We start from the raw sequence: 19,244 nt of genomic DNA on the forward strand, positions 1-19,244 counted from the left end.
GAATTTTGAATTAATGGCTTTGTTGGATTATATGTCCATTTCTCAATTCAAATGAAATGAAAATAATTGAGTTTATTAAGGAAAAAATCACCGTTAGTCATCTCGTTATGTACTTGTCAGCAGATACTATGGACTCTTGTACAAAGCGAGTTCACCTTAAAACTATTTTTACGTGTCAGAAATATTTGTCATCCTCTAGTGTCCCCCGTTAATTCTCACACACACAAAATCTGCAGGACCCGATCACTCACCACCCCTAGTGAGAGAGTTATAAAGCAATTTCTTTTTCACATGTGCAGGGAATGGGGGCATGGGCAAACTTAGAACATCTGTGCATTCTTTCACTCTGATGCTCTGAAAACGGAAGCTCCTGGGTATGTCAAGGGCATTTCCTTCTTCCGCAAAACAGGCCAGAAAGCCATACGTTCCAAGTGCTTCCCTTCACTTCCAGAGGCCTGCCTTGGAGGCAGAGCCAAAGGTACCGGTCTCGCGGTTGGTTCCGACTCCGAGGAGGGAGCCGAGGCAGTGGGGGCCGCGGGGACGGTGGGGGGCTCCAGCGAGCGGCGTTTGCTAGCTTTGCCGTCACCCGGCGGGGTCCGGGCCAGGCGCCGGGGAGGCCCCCCTGAGCCGGCAGGGAGTGATGGACAGCTGTTGACATCCGACGGCCCTTCCAGTGGCCTCTGCCAAGAGAACGGGGAGGGCTTTGCGTCCTCGGAGGACCCATGTCTACATCACAGCTTGCACTAATTGGTCCTCTCGCCGGCCGGCGCGGCGGGGAGGCGGGAGATTGGCAGGGCGGCGGCGGGGCGGGGAGCGCAGCGGCCGGGGCTGACTCAGCTCGCTTCGGCGCTCGGCTCGTGCGCACGCAGCCTCCGCCGGGAGGGGTCCCCCTCGGTGAGTCTGGCACCCGCAGTCGCAGGCAGCCTGCTATTTTTAAAACCACGGCGACGGTTCTTTGGGAAATGTGGACCCGGAACCTTTTAAAGAGACATCTGCGTCACCGACGTATTTTTGTCAAGATGTTTTTTTTTTGTTGTTTGCTTTTAAAGGCAGCGGCCTCGCTTTGTCTCCGACTACAGACTTGGCGATCCCCTTCTTCAGTGGGGAACCCTACAAATGTCCTTCATCTGTTTGTTGCATACATCTGTAGAAATGTCTAGTCCTATATTCATTTCAGTTGCTCCTGTGACCTCTATCTTGAGTACCATCAAACGTAAGCTCTTAGAGTGAGCTCTCCTGTCTTACAAGAGAGTCAGCATCTGAGATGGGTCCCCATCCCCTTGTGATGAGGCCTGGGAGTCAGTCCTGTGCTTTAAACGCTCACCAGGGCTCCCAACCTTGGCTGGTAAAACGGATTGTAAGTCTACTGAGGGGCTGCAAATTCTGCTCTCCTTTCTATCTCAAGCCTGTGGGCATTTTCTGATGACTCTGGATCATGTAAACATTCTTGTGCATTTCCCCTTGCACGTGTACATGCCCACACCCATTCAAGGCTGCACGTAAGAGATGGGAACCCTCTTATTTCTAATCATTCACACTAGTCACCTTTCTTAGAGTCCATCCCATTCAGAGAACTTAATAAAACGAAAGAAATAAACTGTAATGCAGTCACACAGTGGAATACTATGCAACCATTTAAAAAGATTTATTTGGTTTATATTTATTCACATGAGAAAAAACCCATGATATATCGGGAGGTGATTAAAGGAAATACCAACCAGTGCACAGTCTGATTTGTTTTCGTAGCAAAAACCCTTGTTAGAAGGTCATATATATTTGTGTAGGCAAAGAAATCTGGAAGGAACTGCACCAAAAATAGCAGTGATCTCTCCAGGTGGTGGGATGTCGAGAAGCTGGGTTACTTTGTGCCAGGCAGCATCAGCTGTCCCATTTGCTGGTGACAGAAGTCCCATCTCTTGGATTCAGTCAGGGAGGTGGACATATGATGTTGACATTACCAGAGAATTCAGACAATTTCAAGATCATTACAAAGATCCACGATGGACTATTTCAAGACTTTTTCAGTATTCTGGGGAGAGCTAATCGAGAACAAGCTCCATTCCCACTGGGATTGCTTCCCTGGTGATGCACCCATCTGAGGCCCCTGGCAGCCACTTTGGCTCCATCAGAAACATAGCTGGTTAAGGATGGAGAGCAGAACCTTGATGAGGAGGAGTTGGTCTCTGGATACCGTCCTCCACCAAGCAAGATTTAACCCCTGATTTTTTCAGTTACACAAATTAAAATATTTCCTTTTTGTGTAAGCCAGATTGATTTGAGTTCAGTAGATGATTTGTTACATGTAATATACCTCTTTATTTTCTAAATTTTTTGTGGTATGTGCTATATTGAAAGCCAATAGTACACAGATACATATCTAAGCTACTCAAAATGATGTATATTAAAAAAAAGGATGTATAAAATATTCTTTACTGGAGGTTTTACTGTGTACCAGGCAATGCATATAACTAACCCTCACAATAATGCTTTAAAGTGAATATTGTCATCCCCATTTCATAGATAAGGAAACTGAGACTCAGAAATTAAACAATCCAGCCAAAGTGCTAAATAGTCAAACTCATACACCAGTTAAGATATACATGATGCTAAACCCTTTAACTATTGTCCATTACTGCCTTCCATTAATTGAAAAAAAAAAAAAACAAGCTTGAATCTCATATGACAAAGCAAGCCATATTCGTTTTTGTTTTTGTGGCAGCCATAATGCATGCGTACATCTACTTACCTATATATATGATTGAATGTGCATGTTTGTGGTGTGTGTGTGGTATGGGAGTGTATGTGTGTGTGTGTGTGTGTGTGTGGCATATGGAGTGGGTGAGTGTGGTATGTGGAGTGTGTGTGCCTGTGTGTATTTAGAAGTGAGCTGGTGACTTCTCCAAACCTCCCCTGTTGTGTTTCCACAGAAAACTCCTGTCAATTTTATACCAGTACGTGCCGTTCAAACACTCCTACTCACTGCCTTGCACTCCTGTAATATTCAATGCAATCTATTTGGTTATTTGAACGTTGGCCCTCCGTTCCAGGTCCCAAGGCTCTTGTCCTGCGAGTTTACATATTCCACCTCCTTTCCTCTCAGTAGTGTCTCAGGACAACAAAGTGCGTGGTCACTGCAGTTACCGGCTCATTTTTAGAGTCTGCCCATGTCTCTGATGTGTGTGTGGATCTCCGTGAGGAGTGTGTCTAGTTCAGTTTGGACAGTGCGCAGCAGGTGACACTGTGCTGTTAGTGCACATTCTGGCTCCAAAGCTTTACAGAACCCTAGCCCCGACCCGGGGTCCCGTGATTTCCCACACCAGCCATGCCAAAGCATCTTCTTTACTTAGAATGCCCGTTCTCCACACCATGGATCCAGATTCTCGTGTCTTTCCAATTCTGGCTCTCCTTGCATCATTGCCGAATGTTCCCAAGCTGAGTGGAGCACTTTATCTGAGCCTCTGTGTCCTCTTAGCTTTCTGCCTCGGTCTTTCAGGATCAGCCCTGTTTCCATCCTCCCATGCTTCCAGGGGCCACCTCGTCCTCATGTGCTGCTCCCTCCTCATGGCTTCCATCCCAGCCACACAGAACCGTGCAGTACTCTGCTCAACACCGGTGTCTTTGAACAGGTCCTCCCTGCTCCTGAGAAGAATGTTTTCCCCTTTCCTTAACCTAAGACCTATTTTCCTTCAAATTTGACTCAAGCATCATTCCACCGGGAAGCCATTCCTGGCTCCCCATTTCTAGATGCCCTCTCCCTATGTTCTCCTTGCACACTCTTCCCCGTGGTGTCCGTGGTGCTCAAAGCGCCCAGTTCCTCTCTGTCTCTCCTTAGACTGTGTGTCCACTGAGGACCACAATTGTAGGTTCAGATCTTGAACTTTTCTGTTTGTATCTCTTGGGGCCTCTCACATCACTGAGCGCCACTGTTCGCTTCCTTGCTCGCTTGCTGCACTGTGGATCCATGGTCAGCTCTGCGGGTAAGAATGCTGTTCTCTTCATCATTGTGTTCCAGTGCCTGGCATGGTCCCTGCAAATAGTAGATTCTCAATAGACGTAAGTTCAATATGTTATTATTTTTTAATAATTTTTTATTGTTATGTTAATCACCATACATCATTAGTTTTTGATGTAGTGTTCCATGATTCATTGTTTGTGCATAACACCCAGTGCTCCACGCAGAACGTGCCCTCTTTAATACCCATCACCAGGCTAACCCATCCCCCCACCCCCCCTCCCCTCTAGAACCCTCAGTTTGTTTTTCAGAGTCCATCGTCTCTCATGGTTCGTCTCCCCCTCCGACTTACTCCCCTTCATTCTTCCCCTCCTGCTATTTTAAAATAAAGAACTTATTATATTTGTGAGTATACCTTTATTTTCTCCATTGCTCTAAGCTTTTCTTTTTTTTTTAAGATTTTATTTATTTTAGAGAGAGTGCAAGCAGGGGTATGGCAGAGGGAGAGGGAGAGAATCTCAAGTAGACTCTGCGCTGAAGCCTGATATGAGGATTGATCTCATGACCCTGAGACCATGATCTGAGCAGAAACCACTGAGCCATCCAGACACCCCGCTGTAAGTTTTTTGAAGAAGAGTTTGATTTCTGTGTCTGAGAAGTTTTATAGGCAGGCGTGCCTAGCATAGTGTCATGTACCCAGTAGGTAGTCAACATATAATGATTGGAAAAAATGACCTGAGTGCAAGTCCTGGCTCGGCTGTTTTCTTGTTGTAGGACTGTTGGTTAAGGAAGTCATGTGTGTGCAGTCTTTTGACCTCTGTACAGTTCCGTAAGAATGTGCCTTGAACCCAGAAGACTTCCTGACAGGAGATAAAGAGTCCTCACAGCCGATGCTGGGTACTTCTCAGGAGGATCTTTCCCTGTTCTGAACGCGCGCTTCTCTGTTCTGCTCAGGTACGTGCATCACATGGCACCTGGTCAACTCCACTGCTCTATCTATTCCTTGTGGGGAGGGAGCTGGGTCCTGTGCCTGAGGCAGGATGAGCTGCAGGGCCAGCTGCAGGGCCGTGGGGGACCGACGCTTACTATTGGAGCTGATCTTGCTCTGTCTCACTTCTGTGTACCTAAACGGTTATTCCATGTCATGCCTGTGTTGAGCTGTGTCTTTCCAGGGGACTCTGGCACCTGAGAATCATGCAGTGGGGTGCCGTCCTGAACCTGCTGATCCTGGGGACAGGCATCCTGATGCCCTTTGCTATCTTCCATGCAGCAGGACTCCTCCTCTGGAGGAGGAAACAGGTGTCGCTTACGTGACAGGGACCTTCACTAAGCTGTGTACACATCCCTATTTCATCTTAAAATGGGAACATCATCCGTACCTCATCTATGATATTACTTACAGGAGTAATAATAATAGCTAGCACTTTTAAATGCTTTATCTACAGCTATTCCATTTTACAGATTAGAAAACTAAGGCACAGAGAAGTTGAGTGAGTTGCCCCAGGTCAGTTAGCAAGGAAGTAAGATAAAGCATGGGCTTGGCATGTGGGTAAAGCTCAATAAATGCTCACTGTGGGTGCCGCAGTGGCAGTGGTTACTGATGTCATTATGATTGTTATTATTATGATGGGCCTCGTAAAATGATACATCGATAACCACACCACTGGGAGTCTGAATCTCTCTGGGCTGGACACAGAGTACAGCCTTATTGTGTAAGTGTGCAGGGGGCTCCAGGATAGAGGAGGGATGGTCATGGTATCCTTTACAGGCCAGGGTAGCCAGGGTACATATAATTTGGCTATAACTGTGTGCTTCTCAGAGCCTTCTCCATAGAGCTCCACAAGGGAACTTCAGGCTTTTCCATCGTGCAGGAGTCTCCAGCACTGGGCACTGGCTAAGACAGTGGAAAGCCCACCCTGTGATGTCATCGCTGGACCCCCACCCCCACCCCACTAGAGCCCCAGGAGTTGTCTGGCTTCTTGGGGCTCTTTCAGACGCTCTGCTGGGTGGAAGGAATGAGGAAAGTGGATCAGATGTTAGCATCTGTCACTTTTTAGGGCTGCCAGACAAAGGGCCACAAGCAGTGGCTGAAACAGCAGACATTTATTGTCTCACGGTTCCAGGTACGAGAAGTGTGAGACTGGGTCAGCAGGGCCATGCTCCTTCTGGAGCCTCCAGGGAAGGATCTGTTCCAGCCACCTCTCCCAGCTCTGGCGGCTCCTCACTGGTGGTAACATGTCTAACATGGCGTTCTTCCTGAGTTACTGTTTCTGTGGCCAATGTTCTTCATTTCCTAAGGACAATTCTGAGGAAAACTGTCGCATTGGATTAAGGGTCTCCTCTACTCCAGTAGGAACTCATCTTAACTAAGGAGATCTGTAATGACCCCATTTCCCAACAAGGCCACATCCTGAAGTCCTGGGGGGTGAGGTGGTCAACATAGGAACTGGGGACACAGTTTCTAACAGTCCTGGACAAAGGCCAGCGTGGAGCCTCTGCTCAGCCCCTGCTTCGGGCTCTCCATATGGGCCCAGCAGCAGACCACGCGGGCAGGAGGACTCCTGAGTGGCTGGGCCAGAGTGGGGTCAACTTTTACCACAGTGGCTGGAGCAGACAGATTTGACGCTTCCTTAAACCAACTGCTCCCTTCTCCCCGGGTCAGCAGCAGGAGAGAAAGCAGGGCAATGACTACACTTCAGAAACCAGCCGGGGAGGCAGTGGGGGTTGAGCGAGCGAAGGAATAAATGGCCCAGCTGCTGAGCCATTCACTGAACATGCCCGTCCTTGCAGGCATCCCTGTGACTTCAAGTGCTGGAAAAGTGAATGAAATGAGAACAAGGACCCACTAACGTGTTGTTAGCTCGCCGTTACAATGCAGGGTGACATTTGTTTTAAAAAAAATCATGTGGAAGTGGTTAGCAAATGCTATTACGGCACTTCCAGAACTTCAGCGCAGCTGTTTGCCCTGCAAGGGAGGCGCGCAGGCACTGAGCCGAGCTCAGGAGTGGGGCCCTGAGCGTGCCCCACAGGCGGCGGGGCCGTGGGAAGCCCCTGCAGCCCCAGGCCCCGCCACTCCATCTCTCCGAGCCTCCCTCTCTTCCCCTACAAAGACGGGATAAAGATGATGCCGTGCACCTGTAGCCTACAGGGCAAAAAGACGTGTGGAGAAGGGAAAAGTATTTAAAGGTTAAAAAAAAAAAAAAACGACTTAGATAATTGAATATGAAAGCTCGGGCTTTTTTTTTTTTTTTTTTTCCATGCCTCATGACCTTGAGCCAAAACATCTGTTGTATCTCAGTCTTTCCTTCCTCCTGAATAGTACCAGGATTAGCAGAGATCAAAAACCGTGCATTTTTTTGATGGGAGATAATTTTGGAGACCTGGCAGTATGCACACAGAGACATCAGCAAGATTTATACTTTACATGTGCTCAAGGAGGATTAAAAAAATGCGATAATGTGTGCATCGTTTCTACCAAAGACAGGATGGCACTGGTCAGACCAGGTCAGTTTCTCAAAGACCAGGCTCACTGAACGCATATTTAGGAGATTGGAAGAACTAAGGTCATTTTAGGCTTTAACACAGGGACCATTACTGTCTGTGTCCAGCAGATCAGGGATCAGGCACTGGGAAGGACTTTCTCACTTGGCTATTTTTTTTTTTTTTTAAGATTTATTTATTCGACAGAGAGAGCACAAGCAGGGGCAGAAGCAGAAGGAAAGGGAGAAGTAGGCTCCCTGCTGAGCAAGGAGCCCAATGCGGGACTCGATCCCAGGACCCTGGGACTGTGACCTGAGCCGACGCTTCACTGCCTGAGCCCGCCAGGAGACCCTCATGTAGCCAAGGTGAGATTCATAGGGTGAGATAAGATCATGCCAACACACGAAATACTAACAAATATCATGGGAGGTGGACGTTTGCTGGGCCCCATGGTGCATGGCGGGAGGGAGGAGAGCCCAGCTCAGGATGAGGGGACTCAGGAAACCCATCTGAGCCACTAAGGACCAGCACTGGGCCTTTTATATTTTAGAACCCTTTTGCATCGTTCCCGGTCTTTAAAACAACCCTAGTTTATGGAGGTATTGTGAGTACAAAGAGAGATGCTCAAAGCAAAAGTGTTCTAAAATGTGAAAGGCCCAGGACAATCCAAAGGAATGGTGATGGGTCCCCAGCAAGGCCTCTCCAGGCTTCTGTCATCAGTGGGAGGATTTGAAGGCCATGATTAAATCTATGCGTCGAGTTTCTCCTCCCTTCCCCTCTCTCCCAACTTTCCTCAGCAATGTTTAGCTGTATTCAATATTTCTAGGATTTTAGGCTCCCATCCTGGTGTAAATTGGACCACAGGAACCCCATTCTGCTTCTCAGACCAAAATGTCATTTAAATTCCCCAGGAAGCCTGAGGGGCCTCTGAGACAGTTTATCTTCCCAGAGACTGTGGGGTGAACGAGGGTAGCCTCCCCCAACACAGAGCACCCCATCAGTGAACCGAATAGCTCAAGAAGGCCTGAATCCCAGATCCATCCCAAATCCATCCCAATTAGATCTGACTGAGGGTCTCCATTTTGTATGCCCGTCTTTTCCTCTTTTCTGTAGGAGAAGGAAACATCCTTGAAATCCTAACCACTGTTTTGGGTTTGTTTGTTTGTTTGTTTGTTTGTTTCCTTGCTTCTTCCTTGGGTCCAGCTCTTGGTCAAAATGTTAGGAGAATACAGAATGAGCAAGAATGGGTTTTCTGGCCCAGAATAGATAAAGATTCTCTAAGGAGACTTGGCAGAAAAGTGTAGAGTGTGCTGGTGTTGGTGGAACCTGCCTTCTGCTTTGCATCTTTGAGGAAAATAGGCAGGACTGGAATAAGCCCTTTTGAACTTGAGCATCAGAAGGCACTATGGAGCTGGGACAGCCTACGGATCTGCCCCAGCCTGGCCCAGCCGTGGCACACGAGGCCGACAGCCATGTGTCCTGGAAGGACCTGGAAGTAAGAAGAAGAAATGGAGCAGCCAGCAAAGGCCCCCTCAGGAGCAATCTGTGTGGACCAGTGTCCAAAGGCTGAAGGGGACGGTGGATATCTCAGCAGAGAGCAATTCGGATAGAAGACACACACAGACTTCCTGTCTGCCCTTGGAACTATCTACGCCTCCCGATATTTCAGTGAACTCTAGAGGAAGGCGGGATGCTGAATGGCATGGTTTCCATCACTCGAGCAGGCTAGGATCAGAAAATAAAGATACATTCAGCAATAGAAAGATGAAGTTAGATGTCTTGCACACTTGGGTTTGCAGACTGAGATCCACTCAGGGGGAAAGAAATGAGTTCTCAGCCCCCTTTCCTTTCTCTTTCTTTCTATCCTGAGCCCCCCTTTTTGGGACAAAGCAGATGTTGAGCGCACAGACACAGGAGATGAAACGTAGGCCAGGCCATGTAGGCCAAAGCCAAGGAACGGTGGCTGTGGGGGGCCGGCGAACCCCTTCGAGTACCTCCAGGGCTCCCTGTGCCCTTAAGGAAGGGGGGCTGTTGAAGGATCCTGAGTGCCCCGTTCCTGTCCTATGCGCTCTAACTGCCCAGGCAGCTGACACACCACCTTTCCCCAGCCTCTCCGGCACGTCGGCCTTCTCCATGCCCCCCCTTGCCCAGCCCATCTGTTCCTGCTGCTTGGCAGCCTCTGTGCTCTGCCCCCGGCCAGGGCCTGTCTGAGCAGGAGGGTGGGCGCGCCTCTGATGAGGCGGGCCTCGGCCCCTCCATCACTCTCTGCCGCAAGGAAAGCACCAGCTGTCTGGCTTCATTTGCATTTTTTTCTCCCAAATAATGAAATTAGCCATGAGTTTCCTGAGGTGATGCAAGACACAAATTTAGGCTAGATGTGTCAGTGTGTGATGGAGAGGGAAGGAGAAGGTCAGGGAAGCATTTTGATAACAAATTTGCAGCACTGAAAGGGAAGGGGAAAATTGATAACAAATTTTACTAGAGATGTATCTTTCAGCTCAGAGGAAAATGTACCTTTTTAGCTCAGAGGAAAGTTAGATGAGGCCTTTAAAAGGTAATGTTCCCTCCCCCGGCCACCCACCCACCCCCTCCCCCCGTCCGGGATAAAGTCACAAACGTTTTATGAACAAACAGGAAAAGATGTCAGCCAAGGATGAAACAATTCTCAATTATTGAACATTTCTATGGCCACATGCAGAATTGTCTCACGATGATAGTGTTTGCAGAGGTACCCAGGCCAGGAAGCCAGACCGCGCTGCTAAATACCAGGGAGGTGCAGAACCCACCAGCTTTTTTTTTTTTTCTTCTATACCATCATTTGAACTCTTCTGATGACAAATAAAACAAGAGTCTCCTCATTTGTCATGAAGGTTTGGTTACCAGTTCTCTGAATGTTTTCTAAATTTGCCATCTCCATTTCATATTTTAAACTAATTAATTAGTTATGCTTGAGATACGCATAGACATCCAAGTAGAGGTGTCAAGTCGGCGAGTGGATGGTGCCAAGTCTTGATGTCATCATGGACTTCCCATTTTTATGTGGAATAATCTGTTTTAAAGCTCTTTATATTCTGGAAAACTGGATGTAAGAGAGGTCTTAAGAGTGCCCTGCCAATCAGGCCAGCGTCTGCCATTTTCACAGATAACCAAGTTTACCCGAGAACCCCGGGTCCATTGCCCGTGGCCACTTTGAATTTCTGCCATTCACGTGCGACTTCAGGCAAGTTATTCACCTTAGGCTCAGTGTTCTCATCCATAAAATGGGATGAAAATAATACCTATCCGAGAATAGTGTTGTAAGAATTATATTAGATAAAACAATATATGTAAAGTGCTAGTACGCACTGAATAAAGAGGGGATTACACTTCAGGGCAGTAGGGAAATGTGGGCTTTTGCTGACTCCTACACTACTGAAGGGAAGTATCTGGACACTTTTACCTCCTAGAACTCACTCTGATTGTGGACCTGTCTGATTTCCGAGTGGAAATAGAGTACATTTCTTGGGAATACAGGGAGGAGACGTATACACTGGAGCCCTGTATAGGTGAGGTCCTCACAGATGGCACGCCCAAGTAAGGATATTTACCAAGAGGCTAATCACCAAAGTGTGGTGGGTTTGGGGGAGCCCTAGAGACACTTTAGGAATCAGGGGTTCACTGCAGCCGAACTGTCAGTACCCGTAGGCACAAAAGGATGAGGAGAGGAAGAGATTACTGGAACAGTTGTATAGCCTTGGCTTCCTTGAGAGAAGCAGAGCCTTTTGTAGAGGTGACTCATGGCGGGGGGGGGGGGGGACGGTCAGGAAAATTCATCCTATGGCCTCATTCAGCTCCTTCCATCACTTTGCCCTAGGACGCTGTGTTGGGGGGGTGGGGGCTGGGGCCACCGTCACAGTCCCTAGAGGTCAGAGTTGGGGGACAGAAAGCAGGGTGGACAAGGGGCTATCCAACACAGGCTCTTCTTGTTGCCCTTAGCCTGGTGTTCTGGGGGTCCCAAGTCCCCCTCTCCCCTGCAAGCCTGGGAATTGTCTGGTCTGGTCTTTGTGCTCCTGCCAAGTGTGAGTTGGGCACTTCTTTCCTAGAATATTAATTTGAGAAAAGGAGAGCAAAGGACTGAGCATTTGTGTAGAAGCAGGTTGCCCCCACCGCAGCCCCGTCTGTCTCCAGACTGGTCTGTGCTGCCGCTCACAGTGCGAAGGCCTCCTGGGGGCTGTGCCAGCGCCTCCTGGGGGCTGTGCCAGCTTTGTTCTTTACATTACTTTTCCTGAAAGTTTTCCTTTTGATGAATTTTACAAACAATTTCACTGTGGGTTCCCAAATGTGCATATATCACCAACGGCTTGAAATAAGGGGGAAATAAACTGAAACCTGGAAAGAGTCCCTCCTTCACGCCCCTCTGCTCCATGACCATCCCCCCTGCTCACGCACACACATACAATGACTCCTTGGTGAACTATGCTTCTGTCATTTCTGGCTTGACTTTGATCATAATCTGCCCCTGGGGGCACTCAGAATCGGAGTGCCTCGATAGTTGTATTTACTTTAGTCTCTTGGTCTTTTCAAATGGGAAGCAGATGAAGAGCATGGTTCTGGGTCTGGATCAGAATACACTCAAGAGATGAAACATGGTGAGGCAAATAGAATATCTCTTGCTGCTACCAGGCTCTGGAACCTTCCCGTCTAACCCCAGACCTCACTTCCCTCACTTAAGGTCCTAACTAGTCTTCCTTCTTCTGGGACTGTCTTCTGACAGCCTCTCTCCTGTCACTAGAACAATCTCTCTGAAATAAAAATGTGACCATGTCATTCACCTGACTTAAATATTTTCATGGCCCCCTCATTGCCATATGGCAGAGTCCAAACTCTTTGGCTTAACTCCCCTCACCCGACCCCTCACCTCAGGAAACACACTGACCCTTAACTGCCTGAACCAGTTAGGACTCTTTCTGATTCAAAACAGAAACAAAACAAAACATGTAGTTGAAAAGCCCTTGGCAGTTTTCTGGGAGAACGTGATCTAGGGCTCAAATAGTAGTACCAGGAATTAGTTTCTCCCTATCCATACCTTGGCTCCCATCCCTCTGGGTTGGTCGCTTTGGTAGCTGGATTCTCCTGTCATGGTAGTAAGAAGGCTACGGCAGCACCTGCCTCATGTTGTTGCAACTTCAAGACCAAGGAAAGAATAACCACCTCTGTCTCTTGGTATCCTGTGACACCTTATTGGTTCTGATGGGGCATGTGCCCATCCCTGAGCCAATCACTTGGTTACCAAGTACTCTGATTTGTCTAGACTTGAATCATATGCCATCTTGGAGCTATAGGGGAAGCAGTCTCTGGAACCACACAGATTGAGAGAAAATGGCACAAATGGGTCTCCACATGAAAATCAAGGGCTATGATGACCAAAATGGTGAGTAAATGCAAGATGACCAAAAAGAAACCACTGTCCACTTTCCCACCTCTGTCTGCAACTCTTGCTTTGTCCAGCCTCACCGTCTAGAGTAGGACAGCCAAGCCACACTGCCGGAGTGCTCCAAACAAACCTACCCATTTCATACCGACAACTCTTTGCTCTACTTTCCTCTTCTTTTAGGCATGCTCTTCCATCCCCCTTAACTTCATCTCTGTCCAACTGGTCAACATCTTCCATCTTTTCAGATTCGCTTTTAAAACCCATCTCTACCGTATTTCCCAACTTGCTGTCCCAGATAGGGCTTTCTCTTTTGAATAACTTATGACCCATTTCCAGTTCTGCACATAAGTCTGCCGCAACAGCAATACTACTCTATCATGTAAGCGTTATTCAGGTCACAGGGTTTAATCTAGACTCTAAGGGTTTTGAGTTTAGGAATCACATCCTACTCCTCTTTGTATTGCTAGCGCCTAACCATTGCCTGAAAATCCAAATGTTCAGTAGATGTTCATTGACAGTGAACACACCGATTGAAGTATGTGATATCCGGGAAGATGACACCAATGCACTGTTTCAGTTGTTCCTTACAAGTGGAGTCCTCAGGCTGAAGAATAAACACAAGTGGTAGTGGAAGGTAATCTATTAATGGCAATATTTCATTTATAAAAAAATCATTCATCCATATGGTGCTCTTATTCTCTCAGTATCCTGAAGATATTAAATACATAGAATTCTATAGAATCTATAGAATGTCTGTAAGGAACTGACAGTCAGCTGGTAGTATCATATTAGGAAAGTAAATATTTCACTGGTTCATCGGTACCACGCATCAGCTAAATACGATGTTGAGAGTAGCTCCACCATCACAATCTTTGTCCTCAATATCATCAAAATTAAGCATGTAAACATCCAACCCTCTTTGATCCTGTCTTTCAGGTGAAAACCGCAGTAGGACAGAGCCTTTCAGAATCTTCTTGAGTAGAATCTTTTTTTTTTTTTTTTTTTGGAGTGGAACCTACATTGTTTTTTTAATTTTTAAATTTTTTCTATTTTTGTTGTTTATTTTTGAGTAGAGTCTTAATAAATAGCTTCAAATGGGAACCTTAATTCCAAAACAGCCCTCTTTTTCATAGTTCCTTTAATTCCAATTGTATGAAAAAGCAAGTACAGTGAGTGTACTTGGGTCGGTTACTTACCCCTCTGAGCTGCGGTCTCCCCACCCCACCCCCCATCTGTAAAGGAGTGGGGATGACACTAACCTGTCTGGCTGGGGAGGAGGCATCTCTGTGGAGCAGTGGCAAGAGCGACCAAGCAAAGCACCATCTGGGTGTGGGTCGCATTGTGATTTAACAATCGAATCCTCCTGTCTGCAGGACAGGGTGGCGCAACTCAAAAGTGAAAAGCTGAGCTTGAAAATTACAGCTTCTGGACATATGACATCACCTAAAGGAAATAACTTTGCAGATATTATTTGGATTAAAATATAGAATAAGTGATATTGCAAAAATATGATATACTTAACACACACACACACACACACACACACACATCCCCCCCCGCCGCCGGGAGAAGTCATATGCCTGAATGCTGAGCTAGGACAAGCACAGATTAGGATGCTTCTGGATCTCTCTAACATGCTAGCACAGATTTCTGTTCAAAATTCCACACTTTTCCATATGACAGCATGGGAAAATTTTGCTTTACATTCAATGTTTTCCTTCTGATCATTTTGAAATAGGAATTAAAAATACTATTACTGATCATGTTCTATTTGATCGAGACAGACTAACTGCTTCCAAGTTTCATTCATAGAACTCCCATATTTAACTGGACTCCAACCTTTTATCCAGCACGAGTGCCGAATGTCATCATCAAACATGTCGTTGCCTGGGGTGCCCCTGGGAGGACACAAATGTGTTCACCGGGGAGTGAGGCCCTTCCCTGGGCTTCCCTTCCTCTCTCTCTCTTCTGCTCCTGCCTCACTGTCATCACCGGAATAGACGATTTCTTCTTGACAGCTCTTCATGTCAGTCAAAAGTCTAGGTCAGACACTTATCAATTGACCCGGTGTTAAAGGTAGACACTCATTTCAGCATCTGTCAATAGCCTCTTTTGATCCATTTAGACCAGAGCCTGCATCCCTGTAGTGATTTATACTGACGCGTGCATGGACTTTTAAAGACAGGGAAACCTTTCTAGAACTCTAGAAGTCAGCCGGCATGTGGACTGCTACCTCTGTTGCTTTCAAACAAAGAACCCCAGAGACAAGATTATACCTGGGGAATAATATCTAAGACCTTCAAAGATCCTGACTATAGCACTGACCCTGAAGCTTGGCGCTCTCCAGGACCCGAGGATGGAAGCCCAGTGTTCATTCTTCAAATCCTGTATAGCCCGTGTTCTCGAACTCATCAGACCGGGAAGGCTTTCCACCAAGTTGGCTGAGCTAAATCCTGAACCACCACCCTGTGGAGCCGTGTTTCCAGTGGGGCAGACCACAGCTAACCTATACGCTCCCTTGGAAAAGTCCCCCAAAATACAGGACATAGGGCCACTGCTCAGTGTCCCTCTGGACTGGTCTAGCCTGATCTCCCCTCTGATTTGGCAAAATACCAGGGGTGACTTCCTGCTTCAGCTCAGGTGTCTTTTCCCCACCCCACCGCCCTGGTTCCTAACAGGGATAATGCACATTTCACTTTCCCAGGTGTTTGTCAGAAAGCTGCCAATTTCTCCCTACTTAGGAGACAGGAAAAGAAATGTGAACATGTAAGAAATTCATAGGGGCCGAGAAAATTTTCCTGACATGCTCCTGCTGGGACACCACGGCAGTTGAAGAAGGCCTGTCATTGGGCTGTCAACCTTTAACCTCCCCCAGACGTATTTTGAAATGATGTGAAAAGAATTGCTGGGCTGTACCACTGGTTCCTTCCAGTTCTGCGCGTCTGTCCTTGATGTCAGTCAAAAGTAGTTAACTGGCACCCACAGTGCCTTAAAAAAAACCCTCCACAAAATATCAGTAATGACTTTAGTTAGGAAGACTAGCTCTTGTCAAGTAATGACTTTTTGACATAAGGTATTGTTTACCTAGGCAACGTTCTCTTACTTGCATTTTAATGAGCCTAATTAATAATAAGTTAGGAGTCCTCGGCTATTTCTTCACAGCTGGACCATATGCACTAATTACTCTGAGTGTGGAAACCTAAAATAATCCTTTTGGGCAGAAGAAACTGTTTAAATATACAGAAAACCTTGGTTTAAATATATATACTTAAATATATATGTTTCTATATATACATTTGCTTCCTCCCCTTACTGATGTCACCTGTGATATCAAAGCAGTTTGCAAATCATTAAGGCAGACATCCCCTTAAAAAATGTAGGTTTGGTTTGTGTTGTGTTGGTGGAAGTTTTCACTGGTAGAAGTTTCAGGAGTTTGCATGAGGAATTGACCGGTAGATTTGCTTGGCACATCCTGTGTGCGCTTCCTCTGTGTAACAAGCCAGAATAGTTCCCAAATGCAAGAATAAACATCAGTAGTAGTGAAAGGTGATCTATTGATAGAAATACTTCCCTTATAAAAAAATAAACAACCTCCAAAAGGCCACGTTGGAGTTTACGGAAGTCTTTCCTGTATTATATAAAGCATGTTTTTATTGGCTTCCTGAATGTGAAGTTTCCCATTTAGCTTTTGCACTTCCCTCAACAGAATCCTAGGAAGTAAAATAAGTATTTGGAATCAGGGCAAGACAACAACTCCAAAAGAAGGCAAAACACAAGTCACTAGATAGATTTTTTCCAAGAATGACAGGACATCACTGTTCCCTGCCTCCACCTGGCTTGCAAAAGTGCAGGGGACCCCGAGGGCGACCTTCCTTGAGAAAGGGCAAGGAACCCTTTATTGTCTCCAGTCCGACTGGCAACCAGACACAGAGCTACTGAAACTTTAGTCTGAGGCACGGGTTTGGGGACTGTCACAGGAATCCTATGAGCTGAGGTGCAGCTGCTGAGGAAAAGCTAATCTGTGATATATCATTGATTACTTGAGCACAGAATCAGTTATTCATTTTTTTTTTTTTTCAAAAAATCACAGAGTTTGGCTTTTCGGTTGTAGAAAGATCCTGGAGGATATGTCATGAGGAATGCTTCAAGAAGGCGTTGCTCAAAATCCCTACCAAGATCCTTCCAGAAGTCAAACTGACGGCTTGAGCGCTAAGACCTCGAAGTACATTAAGTGGAAGAGAGAGATCCTGGCATCAGGGCTGTATGAGGAGGCTTGGTTCTCTTGGAGTGACTTTTGGACTTCACCAGGTCCCCCTCCACCCATGTTTTAACAAGACACAGTTCAAAACAGTCAGACACGATTCGAGCTAATTGGTGGATTCAGCAAGAAACCTGGGAAAAGGTCAGGCTGAGGTTGGAAGGCATCAGGCTGGCAGGGTTAGCAGATGCTCCCCAGAAAGGGCCTTGGAGTGGAGAAGCACCCTGCCAAGGCACCATATGTGTGACGGACAGGACGGTGAGCCCAGGATGCCTGAGCGAAGGTGACAGACTGGCTCTCATTTGCACAGAAAGAAACTTCCCTTGGAGTAGGCACAAGTGAAATAATGTCCACAAATTGGGCACATTTTCAGGCTGCGGGCCACTTGGCAGAATTTTCCCTGCTATAACCTCCTCCCCCGAGGAGCAAGAAAAGCCTACGCTATTTACCATGACAGGACACCTACCCCATTTGTCCCCCACGGCTCTCAAAGGCAGCAAAGGAGGAACTGCAGAACGTAGAGGCCCAGTCCCCAGGCGCGTTTGAAGAGCACGCTGAAGCGGGCTCACACACACACGCGCTCCCGGAGTCCTCCCAGCATCCTGGTGGAGGCGGCACTCAAACTTGCGTCCGCCTGACTCCACAGACAGGGCTGGCTTCTTTCACTCTGCCTTCCCGAGTTCGAGCCAGAGAAACTCGGGACAATTGCATCAAAAATTAAGTGTTGAAAAAACTGTTATTCCTTTCTAATGGGACCAGGTGTCATTCTCTGAGGACGTTTGCTGGTCCCCGATATACTGGGAGCTTCCCTCCTCCTGCCTCTGCTGGAAACTTCTTTCCATCCCCACCCCTCTTGCCAGATCTTTACTTTGAAAGTACAAGTTTGAGACGCCTGCTTAATTCTATCTTTTATACCAATGAGAAGATGCTAAAAATCCATTCTAGTGTTCTACAGGCACGTGTCAGTGAGTGGGGGGCAAATATGTGGTTTTGAAGACTGAGCTCACTGAAGGAGCTCCGGCAATTTGCTGGATGTGACTTCCACGCAGAAAGCACCATTGTCTTCTTTTTCCTCCCCACCAGCAGAAAACACCCATCAAGCACCCGTGTGACCGTAGAGGAAGGAGGTGGTGGAGAAGGCTCAGGGGCACATTCTCTGACCCTAGGAGCTCACTGTCTTCCCACGTGATGAAACAGGCTTGTGTGGGAAGTTACCCATCAGTCAACTGGTATCAGTTAGTCGTTCGTCACCTCAAGGACACTGGTCCTGCAGCCACTGCCGATGACGGCATCAGAAACACCCAGCGAGTCACCATTTCCACTGCTTAGCATTGACCTGTATCATCGAAGCTGTCCCTTTCCTGGAGGCGTAACAAATTGCCATTCACTCACGGCTCCAAGGCCCCTAACTCCTTCTGCGCAAGTAGAACATGCTCATTTTATTAATTGTATACCCCAGTGGACTTTGTAGGACAACAGAACGGTTAAGAGTGAATGGGTGGGCTGAATATTATTTACTAAGATGAAAGGCTGGCAGTCAGCACCCCTGGCATCCACCGCTGTCAACCCCCCGACTCCCTCCCATCTGACTGCCAGCCCCAGGGTAAGGGTTCATTTATCAGTCCTGGGACCTTCACACGCAGAGAGAGGTCAATCTGGAATAAGCCAAAACTGGAATTGATCTTTTGTCTGAGCTGGAGGTCTTGAGACTGAGTTGACATCCAGGCTGGAATTCTTGTTCCGGATCCTCATTCTTGGGTCAGCCTGTACCAGAATCATCCTCCAGAATGCAGATGAGGAGAATGTGGCCCTGTGTATGTTTAGAGCATTTGCTGGGCCCCAAATAGGTCCTGGGCTCCTCCTGCCGCTCCCTTTACCCCAGCCGCTCCCTTCTCAGGAGATTTCTCTGCACCCCACCCCCGCTTGCCCAACTGTACTTTTGAAATCTACTCTTGGAGGGTCCCATTTCATCCTCTCCTATCCAGAATCCTTCTTGAGCCCTTGGTTACAAATGTGAGTCTAATCCTTTTTTGAATAATGTCCCTTTATTTCTGTCTCTTTTATTGTGCATCTCCTGTTAGTTTGCTATTTCTGTCATAACAAATGATCACAAATTTAATGGCTTAAAACAACACATATTT

General features: G+C 47.1%; 1 long non-coding RNA gene across 1 annotated transcript; it reads left to right on the forward strand.

Moving 5' to 3' along the window:
* Positions 1 to 405: 405 nt before the first annotated feature.
* LOC114210466 (uncharacterized) lies at positions 406 to 7,118 on the forward strand. Its single transcript, XR_003609525.2, has 3 exons — positions 406 to 478; positions 4,411 to 4,569; positions 4,727 to 7,118. It is a non-coding gene; the product is annotated as an uncharacterized LOC114210466 (long non-coding RNA).
* The last annotated feature ends 12,126 nt before the right edge of the window (positions 7,119 to 19,244 follow it).

The sequence above is a fragment of the Eumetopias jubatus genome, unplaced genomic scaffold (assembly GCF_037043125.1).
Source record: "Eumetopias jubatus isolate StellerSeaLion01/CBP00866 unplaced genomic scaffold, mEumJub1_p1.0 scaffold_12, whole genome shotgun sequence".
Lineage (NCBI taxonomy): Eukaryota > Metazoa > Chordata > Mammalia > Carnivora > Otariidae > Eumetopias > Eumetopias jubatus.